Raw genomic sequence first — 15,943 nt, forward strand, 5'->3', positions numbered from 1 at the left:
CCTCCCTTGATTTTTTTTTTTTTTGGTATTTGTTAAGTGCTTACCTTGTACCTGGTACTGTACTAACCACTGGAGTAGATTCTGTCCTATACTAATTCTGTCCTGTACTAATAGCCACCCTAAAGTTGCTTATGTCTCTCCTCAGTTCTATTCCTAGAATTGCTGAAAGACAGAAAATGACCTTCTGAATTCTCTACAAAACAAATTGGGATTTAAAATTCTTATAAAGCATCTTGATAAAAGTGAAAAGCAGAGTGAAGATGAATGAAATTTAAAACCAGCCCATCACAGCTCTCTTAGAGTGTAATGTTAAGTAACTTTGGTATCTGTTAAGTACTCATTTTGTGTTAAATATGCATGTACTACATAACAATTATTGTGTCTTCTTGCTTTTTTCTGAACAGAAATTCCTGAGGTAAATAAGAACATCACTGAATGAAACCTGATTAAGACTTAGATTTCTAATCTACTGAGAAGAACATTTAATTCAAAGTTTTTTTGTTATTTTCAAAGGAAACGATCTTATCTGTTTCGATGACTATTCAACTGTCTCAAAAGTCAAGGTAATTAGTTTTCAATTGTAACATTTTATAACGTTGGCATAGCAGAAACAAGAACAGTGAAATTCATATTGTACATAAAATGTCTAATGTCCAATATTCAGCAATGAATAGGAAACATGTTCTAAGACATAATTCAGCTTGGCTATTTACAGGAGAAATATGTGCTTCTGGCCTGAAAATTGCCATTTTAAATACCAAGGGACAATTTTTAATTCCAATTACGTTGAGAAGAGTAAACCTGTTGATTTTGGCCTTTTCCCTGACTGCACAAAAAACAAACCCAAAAGAGAACGTATAGGAGACCATCTGTTTATGAGACCAAATTTTTCTTAGCAAAGATTTTATTTCCTATGGGGTCATGTGCTCTGAACTCATTTTCATAGACCATTTTGAGATTCCTTTTCACTGAGGTGACTCCTTAAGTTGGTGGGATTTCTCTGGTAGACTAATAATATGAGAAGCAGGGAGGCCTGGTAGGAATAGTCTGGGCATCAGAGGTCCTGGGTTCTAATCCTGACCCTGCCACCTAACCGCTGTATGATTTTCAGCAAGTCATTAACTTCTCTATGTCTCATTTTTCTCCTCTGTAAAATGGATATGCAATACCTGTTTTTCCTCCTACTCAGACTGTGTGCCCCATCTACCCTAGTGCTTTAGCAGAGTGCTTTTGCAAGTAATAAAAGCTCAACATATACAATTACTATTTATTAACCCTTTGACAGTGACCGTAAGCATCCTGTGGGCAGGGAAAATATCTACCAACTCTGTTATACTGTACACTCCCAAGCACTTAGGACAGTGCTCTGCACACCGTAAGCACTCAATAAATATGATTGCATCATTTCATACTACTTGCCAAAGACTTTGGGAAGTCTATGCATCTCACTAAGTGAAGAATGCTAGAGAGTGAGATTTAATACCTTGTTCCAAATAGGGCTGAAATCCACAATCCCTCATTTGCAATAAAGAAAGTGAACGCAATTCCAAGACGACTAGGGAATAACTGTCCAATCAAAAGCTGTTACCATTTTGAAAAAGAGAATCTGAGAAAAGAGCAGAAATAACATGAACGCCCCCCACCAAAAAAAAAAAACCATACGAAGAAAAAAGGAGTTATCTCAGGAGCCAGTGAATGCATGTGAGGAGAAAAGAATTCACAGGGTGAAAAAACCACCCCAACAGTATTTTAGCTAATACTATTTTGCCAACCTTTAGAATCACTTTTTTTTTAAGCACTTGTTAAATGCTTACTCTGTGCCAGGCACTGAACTAAGCACTGGGATAGATGCAAGCTTAATCAGGATGGATGCATTTCATGTCCCACATGGGGCTCCCAGTTTTAATCTCCATTTTACGGAAGCGATAGCTTAGGCACAGAAAAGTTGACTGACTTGCCCTAGGTCACACCCAGCAGACAAGAGGCCGAATTGGGATCAAAACCCTGGTGCTCTGATGCCCAGGACAGTGCTCTATCCATTAAGCCACGCTGCTACTGCCAGTTTCTAAAGAAGAAAGTGAATACATCCGCCCTGGCAAACCTGATAAAGAGGCCCTTGACCAGAGACTTCTTGGCATCTTTCTGCATTGAATAGTTCAGAGGTGACTCTTCTACTATTACTATGAAAGCATGACAAACATTTTTGGAAGTGTCATCAGAAAATGAACGGCGGTACAGAGCACAGTTGAAATCTCCCCCACACCTGTCAGACTCAACTCAAATAGGTTCTCAGATTGATTAATTAGTCTTTGGCTGAAACATCCGGGAATGTTATTTCTCCCAAATCAGTGGTTGAATGCTTTCTTACTGCCCCCTTCTTCATTAGGAATTAAATTTTACTAGTGAAGCCAAGTCAAATCGTACATAGAAATTCAATAATCTCTGCTTAAAAGACACATCAAATAGAAAAAAAATCAATAAGTGCATTCTTTGAACTGCATAGTGTAAACTAAATAATTCCCAGTGCTATGAAACTCTCATTAAAGGAGTCTCAGAGGACTGGGGAAATTTTTTTAAAGATAACATTTTTCTTCCTGATGGCAAAGGGCCTCTTACCCATTCTTGCTTCAATTGGAAATCACTTTCTGCATCCTGAAAAAGTCATCTGCAGGTCTGGAGTCTTGGCAATCTGGTACTGGCTGTACAGGAAGAGGTAAAAGACTAAAGTGAGTTACAAGTGGACACAGGTTGGTTGAAAATTGTTTTTCACTATATAGAGGAAAACATTTAGAAATGATGTCATGTCGATTTTCTGCAGAAAACAAAATCCTTAGTCTTAAAAATATAAACCCTTATTAAAAATTACAAAAACACAGATCATTTTAAGTGGCCAGTCCACAAAGTAGAAAATAAACTATTTTTATTTGCTATCCTTGGATTCATTCCTTAACAATAATAAATCAGTGCTATTTATTGAGCACTTACTATAAGCAGAGCACTGTACTAAGCACTTGGGAACGTATAACAGAATTACTGAACACATTCCCTGCCCATAATGAGGTTTCAGTCTAGAGGACTTCTTTCTTCCATTCTTCAATGACCTACCAGGCATAGGATGATCTAATTTCTTCATCTTACTCTTTATCACCTGTTCTGCATTAACAAAATGATCTAAAAACCCGAAGATGAGCTTCCCAACTGTTCAGTACATAGCAGCAACATATCACCTGAAATATGAAAAGGCACTATAAATATACCATATGATAAAATGTAAATTATGGTAAAACTCCATGCAGTGAAGCAGAAATTATTTGATTTTAGAATTTTATTCCCTCCATTTATTACCTCCACTGCAGTGTGTTGCACACGGTAAGTTCTTTGTAAATACTATTACTGCCCGACTAACCTCAATAATGCTATCCCTCTGAAACAAGTCCATTAATTTTTTAGGGTATTTGTTAAGTGTTTACTATGTGCCAGGCACTGTACTAAGCACTGGGGTAGATATTAGATATACACCATCAGGTTGGACACAGTCCATGTCCCACATGGGCTCACAGTATTATTCTCCATTTTACAGATGAGGTAACTGAGGCACAGAGATGTGAAGTGAAAGAAGTAAATGGAAAAGAAATAAAAATGATCAATTATCAAAAAGTGGTACTAAAGTATCTGCCATACAAAATTATCTAAGTTTTAAAAACGAGCAGGTAGAAATAAAATAGCTGATGAAGACAGCTGATCTATTTATGTAGTATTTCTTTTGAAAGCAACTTCCTGATCATAATGGTCATGTGATAAAATCACAATACAACAACTGTATTTATTGAGCACTTCCTGGATGCAGAGTGCCATACAAAATGGTTGGGAGAGTATGACATAACCAAGTTGATAGATATGTTCCCTGGGCCCAGTGAGCTTACAGTCTAGAGAATGCTCTTTCTTAGGCTGAACTGTAGCCTCAGAAAGCTTTATGTTAATCAAAAGGCATATTTAGTACGAAGTTAATAGCTTCAAAGTCTGAATTTTAATTATTTTCTTTCAAATTGGGTCAAAAGTTTCCCCAAAACTCTCATAGTATCCATTCCGCATGAGAGTTTATCTAGTCCTGTACAACCATCGATACTAAGTGAAGAACCAAAGTATATATATCGGGGTACTTACAACTGTGGTATTTGTTAAGTGCTATGTGCCAAACACTGTACTAAGCGCTGATAACACAGACACAGTCCCTGTCCCGCATGGGGCTCACAGTCCAGGAATGGGGGAGAGTGGGTATTATAGCCCTTGTTATAGACAAAGACACTGAGGCACCAAGAAGTTAAGTGGCTTCCCCAAGGTCACACAGCAGGAATTAGAACCCAGGTCTTCCGACTCCCAGGCCCCTGCTCTTCCCACTAGTCCACACTCCTGACCGGGATACTGAGCAGGACCAAAAGGCAGGCTGAGGACAAATGCAGATGAATGTGGGAGACAGCTTCTCAAACATGGCTTTGCATAGCGTCATTTTCTATAGCACAGTTGATACATTCCCTCCCCCCCCCTTTGCTTATAAAATGGCGACTTCTTTTCAAGACACAATCAGCTATGAGGCTGAAAATAGCTGCAAAAGCCCTGAAAGGAGTGACTTTCAGAAGCAGCCTAAAATTGAATCTTATAATGAAGGTGCTGTTTCTTTTTAAGCATTTCAAACCCATATCACACTATACACTTGGAATACACGATTATTCCCTAACAGAATAAAGACTGCACTTGGAGAGAAGCTGAAATCCACCTATTTATAAATCGCTGAATTGAAAAGGTCATCTATGAAAAAAATTCCTGGTGACACAAGTAATGAATAGGTGCAGAACAGTGATCTTGAGTCCCCAAATTCAAAATATAGACATTGAATTAAAGAATTCATGTTCAAGAGTGATAGTAAACCATTAAGTTTCTTATTTTCTTATTTCTTATTGTTATTAGAGAAGCAGCGTAGCTCACTGGAAAGGGCCCGGGCTTGGGAGTCAGAGGTCATGGGTTCTAATCCCGGCTCTGCCGCTTGCCAGCTGTGTGACTTTGGGCAAGGCATTTCACTTCTCTGGGCCTCAGTTACCTCATCTGTAAAATGGGGATTAAAAGCTGTGAGCCCCACATGGGACAACCTGATCACCTTGTTTCTCCCCCAGCGCTTAGAACAGTGCTTTGCACATAGTAAGCACTTAACAAATACCAACATTTTCTTTTTATTTTGGAGCATTATAAATTGTGCTTTGAACTGTGATCATTAGAAAAATGGTAATAGGCCTATTTCATACATATTAAATTGTTCATATTTTTTTTTCGAAATTGCATTTTGACAACCATTTAAGAAAACAAAATCTGGAACCCTCAGAACCAACCAGCTCCCACTGATTCAAAGACTAATCCAGCACAGCTTAACTAGGTCCGTGGCCTCAGTTTGGTGGTCTGTGACACTCGCTTATTCTGTTTCTTTAGTAGTCAGGTATCATCTAGATTTCAGCATGACCCAGTGGAAAAAGCACAGGACCAAAAATCAGGAGGCCTGATTCTAATCCCAGCTCTGGTACTGACCAACTAACTTAATCAGTCTGACCTCAAGTTTTCTCATCTGTAAAATAGAGATAAAATATCACCAGTTCTCCCCATCTCTTAATTTGCAAACCCCAGGAGAAACAGGAGCTATAACAATCAATGGCATTTATTGAGTACTTACTGAGTGCACTAAACACTTGGGAAAGTACAACATTGTGGGTAGAAATGTTCCCAGTTCAAAGTGAGCTTAGGGTCTAGAGGGAGTGTATGCCAACTGTTTCTATCCCAGCACTCAACACAACAGATTCCTTGAAACCTAGGAAATTCTTAATAAATATCAGATTTATCATTCCAGAGAGGCCTCTCTCTTCAGCTCTGATTCATTCAATCTTATTTTTCAAGCGCTTATTCTGTGCACAGCACTGTACTAAGCACTTGGGAAAGTACAACACAACAATAAAACAGTGGCATTCCGTGCTCTGATGATTCGACACTCAGCATTTAGTCATTCCAAATAGATCTAGTCTAAATTGGAAGAAACAGGCGCTAAAGTGGCACAATCAAGATTTCATACATAATACACACCAAAAGCCAAGCTTTCATCTTCATGCATGAGTGTGAAATTTTATTTTGAAGAGCAGTGTAACCCCCAGAATCTGAGAAAACAGCAAGCTTTCTGAAATAATTGAAGAAACAGGCACTTAATTAAGGTGATTAATGTTATTACCCAACTCATTACCTGTAGTAAAGTTAAACTCATACAATAATGAAATGTTTAAACACAGGGAGAAATGTGATAATTTTGACAGAGATAAGGGACAAAGAATTTCTAAAGCATTTAAAGAGAAAAGCGGGAATCTAATAGGAGAATCCATTAGCAAGTTTACAACCAGTAAAAATTCCAATTTACACTGTTGGAGCTTTAGTATAGATGGCTTATTGCTTATAGAGACAAAATGTACACCAATTTATATATTCTCTTAAAAAATAATTTAAGAATCTCCAATTGCTTGAAGTCAGAAGTATTCCAGCTAGCAATGTTCCTTGGAAAATTTCTTGCCATTCACTAGAATCATTTTTTTTTTTGATTAGCTAATATAATTCTGGCTGACTTGCTACCTTCTACAGGGTACATGGCAATTGAACTGCTCCAGTTAAGCAAGGGGATAAATTATCTAATGCAATTTACACAACTAAAGGTTTTTAAAGATAAATGGTCCTAAGCTATTTTAAGCAATGGGAGTTGAATGATTAAATTGCCTGTGTCAAAACCAAGCCCTGAAAGCTTAAGCACAATAAGTCACTAGAAGCTATTTCAGTCTGTTTATTTCAATTTGGTCATGCTTCTTATGTCTTTTTTTTTTTCCAACAATGACACCAGCAAAGTGCTTCACGGTGCCAATTATAAGCTTTCATAAAGGTTGCTACTTAAGAAAAGGGGAATGAAAGTAAGCCTCCATTTTTTTCTGAGGACCAAAATCAAACTGGCAAGGCAGTAATAAGTATTATGTTATCCATTTTCAGAAAATTCAGATGTAAGCAGAGGTGGAGAACGGAGATGGAGAAATCACTGTGGAGCCCAGCTAAAGCAGGGATCCATGCTGTCAACCTCACGATACATAAACAAAGACTATCTTCTACTCTGCCCTGCTTGTGCTCCATCTCTGCCACCATCTAGACTGAAAGCTGGTTTATTATTATTAATAATAGTAATAATAGTGGTATTTGTTAAGCACTTACTATGTGCCAGGCACTGTACTAAACACTGGGGTAGATGCAAGGTAATTGAGTGGAACATTCCCTGTCCCACACGGGGCTCACAGTCTTAATCTCCATTTTCCAGATGAGGTAACTGAGGCACAGAGAAGTGAAGTAACTTGCCTAAGGACACAAAGCAGACAAGTGGTGGAGCCAGGATTAGAATCCAGGTCCTTCTGACTCCCAGGCCCATGATCTATCCACTAGGCCATGCAGGGTATGTTCATTCATTAACTCAATCGTATTTATTGAGCACTAACTGTGTGAAAAGCATTGTACTATGCACTTGGGAGAGTAGAATATAACAACAAACACATTCCTGCCCACAATGAGCTCACAGTCTAGAGGGGGAGACAGACATTAATGTAAATAAATAGGTAGATAAATAAATTACAGATATTGTTGTACTATACTCTCCCAAACACTTAATACAGTTCTCTCCACAGAGTAAGCACTCAATAAAAAGGATTGTTTGATCTCGAAGCTGAAAAGAGTGGAGGTGAAGCTCTTTGGGAAATGAGTACAGACACTTTTTTGCTTGCAGAACCCATTTAAGCCCAACATGAGCAAAACTGAATAAATACTGTTGCCATGGCAAAAGTCCCCTACCCTAGCCACTGCTGGGTGCTGACAATTCCACAGCAGCTCACCAGTTCAGCAGCCTGGATATGGACAACGTACTAAAACTAAGAATATCAACCAATTGATCAGTCAGTGTTATTTGAGCGCTTCCTGTGTGACGAGCACTGTACCAAGCACTTGGAAGAATACAGCAGAGTTGGTAGACACTCTCCTTGCTCACCAGGAGCTTACGCTCCAGAGGGGGAGGCAGACATTAATCTATCGATTGTATTTATTGAGCACTTAGTGTGTTCAGAGTGCTTGGGAGAGTACAATATAAGAGCTGGTAGATGCAGTCCCTGCCCACAATGAGCTCACAGTCTAGAGGAGGAGACAGACATTAATATAAATAAATTACAGGTATGTTACAAGGGCAGTGGGGCTGAGGGAGGGGTGAATAAAGGGAGCAGATCATGGTGATGCAGAAGGAAGAAGAAAAAAAGGAAATGAGGGCTTAGTTAGGGAAGGCCTCTTGGAAGAAACGGGCCTTCAATAAGGCTTTGAGGCAGGGAGAGTCACTGTCAGACTCAGGGGTGGGGGAGTCACGAAACTATTGAATTAAAAATTAAAATTAAATTAAAAATTAAAATAAATTACGGTAATGTACCTAAGTGCCGAAGGATAGCAAGAGTTTACGACTATGTAATTCCTGTTAATGTCTAAGTTCCTTTAGGAAGTGATTATCTCTCCTTCTTCTAATGCATTCTCTCAAGTATTTCACATGTCCTCCAAGAGGCCTTCCCCCTTTAAGCCCTCTTTTCCCCAGCTTCTTCTCCCTCCTATGTCGCCTATGCCCTCGATCTGTGACCTTCGAGGCTTTGATATTCTCCTCACCCTGAACCCCACAGCACAGATTTACATAGCTTTAAATCATATATTATAAATCATTTTTTATGTTAACGTCTCCCCCTCTGGACTGTAAGCTCACTGTGAGCAGGGAACACGTCTGCCAATTCTGTTGATTGTACTTTCCCAAGTGCTTAGTACAGTGTTCTGCATATAATAAACACTCAATAAATACCACTGATGAAGATGACACTTAGTTCGGTACAGTGAACACGTAGTTGTTCAATAAATATTATCAATTAATTAATCAATTGGCTTTCCAATAATGCAACTTCCTAACTCATTAGGGGGAGGGAACATGTCTGCTAATTCTGTTGTATAGGACTTTCCCAAGTGCTTAGTACAGTGCTCTGTCCATAGTAAGCACTCAATAAATACCATTGATCGGTTGATTGAATATGAAGGAGCTGGTAAATGGTAAGAAGAGGTGAATCTAGGGAGAAACTACCAAAGGGTAAGGTGCTAACCAGAAGGAGAAATTAGGAATCGATTCAAAGAATAGTAACAGAAAAAGTATTTATTAAGCACTGACTGTGAGTAGGCAAGAGTAGACACAATGCTATTCTTCAAGGGACTCGCAGTTTATGAAGAGGTCAAAAGAGGTCAGAGATGGCTATTTTTATGGACTGGTCTGAAGGAAGACATTAACATGATTCTCCATTTGAGAAGAGTCTCTCAGTGACACCAATTAATAGAGTCTCTAATTGTTGGTATTAACTTTGCTACCAGGACTCAATCAATAGTACTTACTGAGTGCTTACTGTGTGAAGACTTCTGCACTAAGCACTTGGGAGTGAACAATTCAACAGGGTTGGCAGACATATTCCCTGCCCTCAAGAAGCTCACAGTCTAGAGTGAAAGAAAATCCAGGCTGTCGCCATGTGAAAGTTTTAGAATTTTCCTTAAAAATTGAGGGAATTGACGTTACTAGCAAAGGCTTGTTGCAAATTTGTCAATAAAGGGAATTCCCAAGGAAAATTCTAACCTAACCTTGAGTCTCTCCATAAAAATCTTTAGTCCATGCAATCTGATTGACAGTGCAATGAATTCACTCAGAAAAATTCAGTTCAGAGTTTATGCAGATTCAGATCCCCATTTGATACTTAGTTGACAGTACTGTGGTGAATCAAACACACCCTTTGAAAAATAGTTTTTGTAATTGAATTTTCTATCACTTTCATTTGGAACTTGTTCACAAAAATGACATTCAGAAGGCAACGTTTTATCAGCGAGGCAAGAGAATGTGTCAACTCATTTTACCATTTAAAAATGCCACTGGTCAAAGCTAGATATTTCCAGGAGAATTAAATGGCGTTTACTATGGTGACTGATTATTTCCAGAAGAACTGTATGCTTTTCTCCACCAAAAGAGAAAATAATTTAATTAGTCTATTTTTATAAGTGTTCAGATTTTCAATACATTAATTTGTGGACTGTGGCTGATAGAAAAGAAATTAACACTGACTTTTTGAGGAGTGTGGAATGAATGGCACTTTGCAAGGAAGACAATTAATTATAAATGCTCTCTATTTAAGATCACCCGATTTAGATGATAAATGAAGCAATTATTAGACATCAAGTATACAAACAGCAATACATCAGCATTTCAGTTTATTAATTCCATCACCTGCCATCGTTTATTTATTACTTCATACTGCTGAGTGATGGAAAATCTTATATATTTCCTTCAGTGATTTCCATGCCATGCATTAAAAGAGAGACAAAGCACTCAAAGCGCAGTGTAAGCTGTAGAAACGAGATGAAATTAAGCAGTAGAAGCTTGGACGCAATGCTAAACTGATTCTAATTAAACATACAAAACGTCAAGAGTGAGTCTCCAGGCTGCAAACAAGCATGTTGAAACCTGTGAACTGGGCAGGTGTGAAAGTAATGAATTAATTATACGATTTGGGAAAGTGATTTCATTCCTGCCCATCCATTTGGGTAGCAAAAGCAACCCTGAAGGAAAAGGTATTTTCTGCAGTAAAGACACCGGACTCTGTTCACGTGCATCCCCTTCCCTGACTCCCAGATAATTGTGGCATTCGTTAAACACTTGCCATATGCTTCTCCTCCAAGAGGCCTTCCCCAACTAAGCCCTCATTTTCCCTACTCCTTTCCCCTTCTGTGTCGTCCATGCCCTTGAATTTGTATCCTTCATTCACCCCATCCTCAGCTCCACAGCATTTATGTACGTAAGCAGCATGGCCTTAAGGAAAGAGCACAGGCCTGGAAGTCAGAGGACCCGGCTCTGCCCCTTACCTGTTATGTGACCTTGGACAAATCACTTACTTTATCGGCAAAATAGGGATTCTGTTCTCCTGTCTCCTCCCTTCTCAGACTGTGAGCCCCACAAGGGAAGTGATCATGTTGCATCTACTCCAGTGCTTCTCATATAGTAAGAGTTTAACAAATACCACAGTTATTATAATCGTAATTTATTTCAAAGTCTGCCTCCCCCCTCCACTGTGAGCTCCTTATGGGGAAACATGTCTACCAACTCTGTTACGTTGTACTCTCTCAAGCACTTAATACAGTGCTCTATACAATACCTTCTAAAAAAATATGATTGATTGACCGATTAATCAACCTGTCTTTTGTGGTGCATTTTTGAAGTTGAATTTCTCAGTGAAATGTTGGAAACCTACAATGCATGCCTGTAGGGTCCAGGGACTTATCTGAATACCATGGTTCTCATTTGTCTTTGAAAGCCTGGGATTCAACTTTAACGTTGGGCTCTTAGTGATTATTGCAGTAATAGCTTTTGGTTCAATCAATCCACCGTAGTTATTGAGCACTTATTTATAGGCAGAGCTTGGGAGAGCATGATAAAAGATTTGGTAGACACATTCCCAGCCCATAACAAGTTGATAGTCTAAAGGGACATCCTTTATTTTCTCCTGCTATAATGGGAGAGAGACGGAGACAGAGAGAGAACATGAGAGAATGCCCGTGACCGACACTAGACAGAGAAGGAGATGATCATTTTTAAGCTATTTTGATAGGGATTCCTGGAGGACCACAATGAAATCCATGTTCTTACGTCACAGCTTCTCATAGGCATTGAGGCCCAAGAAATGAACTAAAGAAGAAGAAATATATATATCCTTAGGCTGTGCTATGACAGCTCCCACCGAACTACCCAATTTCCCAAATCGCCAAATCATATGACCCAAAATATCTTTGAATTATTGAGAAAGCCCACCAAATCAATGGAATTCACAACTAAGGATTAAACGCTAAATGACATAATTGTGGTAATTAGTCAAATGATGTAATTGCAGTAAACACATGATAAATTGCCACTAAACTATGTAATTGCAGAACATAATGGTATTATCATGATTTCTGATGGTAAAATGCAATTTAGAGATATGATAATTACACCTAACAGCACTAAGCTATTTTTCGTTTATAGCATTTCTCAATAACCGATTTGGTTTATGAAAGATTATCAGATTAAATTCCAAATCCATGTTAAGAAGCCAAACACTTTCAGTGGAATGAACTGGTATATTATCTAACAAATACGTTGACTATGATGGAATACGGTATGCAGGGAAATGGATGAGGAAAATTCGTTTTCAAATAGACTATCATTATCCTAATGTGTGTATTATTATGAATCTGCCAAGTGCTGAGGTAGAGACAAGATAATCAGGCCAGGCATAGTCCCTGTTCCACGTGAGGCTCGCAGACTAAAGCTAGAGAGAACAAGGATTTAATCCCCGTTTTACAGACAAGGAAATTGAGGCACAGAGAAGTCAAACAACTTGCCAGGGGTCACACAGCAGGCAAGTGGCAGAGTCAAAATTAGAACCTAGGCCTTCTCTCAGGCCTGTGATCTTTTTAGGCCACACTGCATATTACACGGCTGCTTCTGCTTCTACTAATACAACTAACCACCACCACCACTCCTCCTCCTCCTCTTCTAAAACAATGTTGATTAGAACCCTAGTCCCTTCTCAGGGTGGCACCTGGAGAGTTTCCAGCACTCTACCAGACTCGGCTACGGGAGGGAGAGTCAAACAGAGGCCTAACCCTTCCATTCTTAGCTTTACCAGTGGCTGGCAAGCGGATGGCAAGTCAAGACTCCCCTGTGCTGGGCAGCAGCGGCATGGGAGAGAGTCGAGGACGGAGACTTGAGTTTACTGCGCGGAAAACAGTATGGTAAATCGCTTCCGTACTTTTACCAAGGAAACTGAGGATCCACTACCAAAACGACTGCAGATGGAGAGCGGGGGGCTCTGGGAGAGATGTGTCCGTGGTGTCGCTATGGTTCGGAAACGACTCCATGGCATAAGGCAAGACGAGAAGGGCCCCAGAGAAGAGGTTTATTTACGAGCAGCTGTTGTAGATACCCCAGCCACAGCAGCTACTTAAACCCTCCGCTTCCGTCCCTTTTCCTAGTCTAGCTGTTTGGTTTTCTACTGGAACTCTTGACATTTATTGAACAACAACAAAGGTATATTTTTCACCTCTTCCACTAATAGAGCTTATGAGCATGTACTTCCAGCATGTTCCTAAACAACAATAAAAAAACCTCCTGAATATGAGTAAAAGCTTTCAGTGATCAAGTATAATGATCGGCTCATCAATTCATCCGTCTTCCTGACGAGTAGGAGTATAAAACATAGGTGCAATTTTTTTAAAAAAAATGGTATTTTTTAAGTACTTACTTTGTGGCCAGGCACTGTACTTGGCTAAGGTGTTTGGACTAGGGATGTGTCTATGTGCTCCTTTCTGATCATCCTCCACAGAACTGAAGGAGAAGCAGCATGGCTTAGTGAAAAGAGCACAGATCTGGGAGTCAGAGGACGTGGGTTCTAATCCCAGTTCCTCCATTTGTCTGCTTTGTGACCTTGGGCAAGTCACTTCAATTCTCTGTGTCTCAGTTACCTCATCTGCAAAAATGGGATAGAGACTGTGAGCACCACATGGGACAGGGACGGTGTCTAATGCAATTTGCTTGTCTCTACCCCAGCACTTAGTACAGTGCCTGGCACCTAATAAATGCTTAATGAATACCATAATTATTACTAGTAGTAGTATTATTATTGCATGGTAGAAGGAGCTAGAGAGTTCAAAGGCCCTGGGATCTGGTTCCAGCTCTGCCACTGGCCTGCTGTGGTATTGAGCAAATCATTTCATCTCTCTAGGCCTCAGTCTCCTCATCTGGAAAATGGGGATAATCAAACCTATCTTCCCTACCTTTCAGGAATATAGTGAAGACAAAAATAAGCTAAGTAAAATGGGAAACGGAAAAGCTCTTTGGGAATCAGTTTGTCAGTGATGAAGGTTTTTAATTTGGCTTTTCTCATTTTTATTGTTGACATCTGAAAGAACTTTTAAGTAAAAACAAGAGCCTCCTTGTTCTCTTTGAGAGGTGAGAAAAGAAAATTAGGGGCATATTTATATTATATCATAATACATGTTATAAATTATATTACATATTATATTTGCCCTAAATTGAGAACTCACAAGCATGCTTTCCAAAGCATTACTAGTTGAAAAGAATTCGTAGGGTTTGAAAATCCCTAGTAGTAAGCTTACTATGTAAAATACTCTACTAAGCTTTGGGAAAGAAGTATTTGGATGTGATAACAGCATGGGGCTTGGGCCCCAAAGGTTTCACAGTCTAAGAATACTGTGGGTGGGGATTAGGAAGGAATAATTAAGCTTCTCGTGGCAGGGCATTTGTCTAACGACCCTGTTGTATTCTTCCAATAGCTTAGTACAGTGTTCTGCCTATAGTGCACTCTCCCTAAACACCACTGATACACTGACTGATTAATATTGCAACTAAAATTTTCATCCATACTGTGAGTACCAGAACTCTAGACGACTGGATAAATGATTGGATTTTCTTTAAACAGCATTTACCAACAGAGTCATTTAGCCTAGATGATGTTAAACTTTGAAAATTTGATTTTTCCTTTTTTGCCCTACTTTCTTCCTCAATGTTCCCACCTCCTCCCTCCACATCCTTTAATCACAACCTACCAATCCCCGAAGGAGAAATTTCTCCAGTTAACTGTTTATTGAGTAACCTCTACCGACTCCCAACCTCCACCATCCTTCAAAAATGTTCTCGGCTGCAAATGTACTGGACGTTTTCATAAGACCTTATTCAAAATGTCTCCCAAGAACAGCTCCTTAATGTCAGGGACTGTGTCTTTCAACTCCATTGTATTATACTATCCTAAGCACCTAGTAGGGTACTCTGCATACAGTAAGTGCTCAATAAATACCACTGACTGATTGATTTATGGACGTGCACCTTTCTATGACTTAAGAAAATGGCTTTTTGGATCATGGTAATTATTCTTTTCTTTTATTTTAAAATGAGCCTTCGAAGGAGAGTCAAATGCTCAGATAAAGAGAGATACTAGTGCTTTAATAAATGAGAAATAGGAAAATCATTTCAGGGTTAAGAAGCACAAATTGCTTATTAAAACAGAAAGTCAGCCGTCCTTGTTGAATTGATTTATCTTTACAATAATGGGGTTTGCAATTGAAAAATTGTAATCCAACAGCATACTCTCCATGAAGGATTTAATTTGGTTAGTTGTAGCTCTGCAGTTGGCTATATTACAGGTTTAAGCAATTGAGCTGTATTGCAGATATTCTAGTGCTCATGAATTGAGAATTTTCTTTTTAATGGTATTTGTTAAGCACTTATTTTTTTCCAGGCACTGTTCTAAGTGCCAGGGTACATACAAGGTGACCAGGTTGGACACAGTCCGTGTCCCACGTGGGGCTCAGAGTCTTAATCCCCATTTACACATGAGGTAACCGAAGCCCAGAGAAGTGAAATGACTTGCCCAAGGTCACAAAGCAGGCAAGCTTTGGACCGGAAACTAGAACTCAGATCTTTCTGACTCCCAGGCTCACGTTGTATCCATTAAGCCACCCTGCTTCTCTACTTCTTCATTCATTCAATCGTATTTGAGCGCTTACCTTGTGCAGAGCACTGTCCAGAGCACCTACCGTAACGGTATTTGTTAAACGCTCACTTTGCGCCAAGCACTGTTCTAAGCGCTGGGGTAGATACAAGGTCATCAGGTTGTCCCACGTGGGACTCACACCCTTCATCCCCATTTTATAGATGAGGTAACTAAGGCCCAGAGAAGTTAAATGACTTGCCCAAAGTCACACAGCTGATAAGTGGCAGAGGCGGCAT

The sequence above is a fragment of the Ornithorhynchus anatinus genome, chromosome 15 (genome assembly GCF_004115215.2).
Source record: "Ornithorhynchus anatinus isolate Pmale09 chromosome 15, mOrnAna1.pri.v4, whole genome shotgun sequence".
Lineage (NCBI taxonomy): Eukaryota > Metazoa > Chordata > Mammalia > Monotremata > Ornithorhynchidae > Ornithorhynchus > Ornithorhynchus anatinus.